Source organism: Acyrthosiphon pisum, chromosome A3, assembly GCF_005508785.2.
Source record: "Acyrthosiphon pisum isolate AL4f chromosome A3, pea_aphid_22Mar2018_4r6ur, whole genome shotgun sequence".
Lineage (NCBI taxonomy): Eukaryota > Metazoa > Arthropoda > Insecta > Hemiptera > Aphididae > Acyrthosiphon > Acyrthosiphon pisum.
Window position 1 is genome coordinate 24,877,155 of NC_042496.1, and position 2,448 is coordinate 24,879,602.

Below are 2,448 nucleotides of genomic sequence, written 5' to 3' on the forward strand. Positions count from 1 at the left end.
TATTAATATAATTTTTATAAATTGAAAATTTTTTGAAACCTCATTTAAATCATGATCACAACAAAATTGTATCAACTTGTATTGAGGGCATTGCGTTCCAAAAACTGTTTTTTTAACTTTTTATTTTTAGTACAATGACATTTAACTTAGATTTAAACCGGGTAGACCAGGTATGACTTGGTACAGCAATGTCATCATTAAAATTATACATTAATAAAATAATATTTTTAAGGTACAAAGATTTTAGACATAAGATGGTTTAAAAAAAAAAAATCGTTTTAAGACCTGCCGCTTTGACAAGGTTGTGAGACTAGATGTTTAGATTTTAATGCTGCAAAAATAATAACATTTCTTAACATCTCCTCGAGATAACGTTTGGAGCTTTTTTTTTAACAGTTTGAACTTCTGACAATAATATAATGTTTACAAATTTCAGTTTTTACAACATTTTTGTTCAACCATAAGCATCGAAGAAATAAATATTTCTAGAAAATGTTTCGACCGTTCTTTAGAGGACGTGTTGAAAACTGTTGATATATAGGAATGTTACAGAATCAAAATAGCACCAACCTAAGTAATAATTGGTATTACTTTATAAAATTACAAAAATTTTTTTCAAAAAATATTGCCGGTGACATCAATCACTACGCTCAGTAGGATGTTCCGATTTAATTTTTGAAAGCAGATTTGAATTCTCCTCTAAATTTACTATGCTTTTAACTGTCGTACATATTCATATTCTATATCAATGTATTTAAATTTAAATTTAAATTATTAATATGATTTATTTTAACTCTTTTTGTTAGTAAATTTCTATGTAAAAAAAATAAAAATCAGAAAAATAAAAATGTCAAAGCATAGATAATTTAGTGACAGATTCATATCTGCTTTCAACATTAATATCAAAACATTATATTAGGCGTAATGATTGAAGTTGTGAGCTATGTTTTCGACCGAACATATAGGGCTCTGTAGCAGCAAGTATAATAAATAATAAGTAGTTTCGTTCGGCCGGCACTAACTTTGGCCCCACCACCAGGTCCAGCAGAAGTCTTATCTAATATTATAATAATATTACCCTCTGGGATAAGCGCAGTCGGGAACCTCTCCCCCGCGCGGTCCGCACCCAGTACCGATCAAGCCACTCCCCGCACAAATTATAATTATTATTTACTTATTTATTATTTATTTATTAAAAAAAAACTACTTACTAGATCTCGTTTAAACCAATTTTCGGTGGAAGTTTGTACGGTAATGTACATCATATTTTTTTTTGTTTTATCATCCTCTTATTTTAGAAGTTATGGTGGAGGGGGCACACATTTTACCAATTTGGAAGTGTCTCTCGTGCAAACTATTCAGTTTAGAAAAAAATGATACTAGAAACCTCAATACCATTTTTGAAGACCTATCCATAGATACCCCACACGTATGGGTTGGATGAAAAAAAATTTTTAGTTTCAGTTCTAAGTATGGGGAACCCCCAAAATGTATTAATTTTTTTTTTCTATTTTTGTGTGAAAATCTCAATGCCGTTCCCAGAATACATCTACTTACCAAGTTTCAACAGTATAGTTCTTATAGTTTTGGAGAAAAGTGGCTGTGACACCCGGACGGACAGACAGACGGACATGACGAATCTATAAGGGTTCCGATTTTTGCTACAGAACCCTAAAAATATAATGTTTTCTCATAAATGTTATTTTACAATGAAAAAATATTTTCAAAAAATTCAAAACTTTTCAAAATAATGAGTGTAGATAGTTGAATGGATCTCCTTATATACTTTATTTCATTTAATAATAAGCTACTAAATAACAGTTGTTCTTAACATTGTATTATGTTTGCTTTTGAAAATCAAAGCATTTGAAGGAGGCTGGAACGTAATCCATTCTAGGGAGTAAAAACTAGGTATTTTAAATTTCAAGTTATATGGGGCTTGTGAATGTGTTCAAAGTAAATGAACATTAGTGTGTGTAATTCGTAGTACCAAAAACGTATTCAATCATATTACCTTTGTCATTTTACCTATGCGTATGCACATGTCACCAATTATTATTTTATAAAATTACAAACATTTTTTTTCAATAAATACTGCCAGTGACTTCAATCACTACGCTCAGTAGGATGTTCCGATTTAAATTTTGAAAGCAGATTTGAATTTTCCTCTAAATTTACTATGCTTTAACTGTCGTACAGTTTTCATATTATATACCAAAGTATTTAAATTTTAGTTATGAATATGATCTATTTTTACACTTTTTGTTAGTAAATTTCTAAGTAAAAAATTAAAAATCAGGAAAATGAAATTGTCAAAACATAGATAATTTATTGAAGAATTCAAATCTGCTTTCAACATTAATATCAAAACATTTTATTGAGCAAAATGATTATAGTTGTGAGCTATGTTTTCGACCGAAAATGAATCATGCTCCAGGATTTTAGTAT

General features: G+C 29.2%; 1 protein-coding gene across 2 annotated transcripts in view; it reads right to left on the minus strand.

Moving 5' to 3' along the window:
* Positions 1–2,448, minus strand: part of LOC100166770 (BRCA1-associated RING domain protein 1) — an 18,233-nt gene that overhangs the window by 8,166 nt on the left and 7,619 nt on the right. The gene's annotated exons all lie outside the window — the stretch shown is intronic.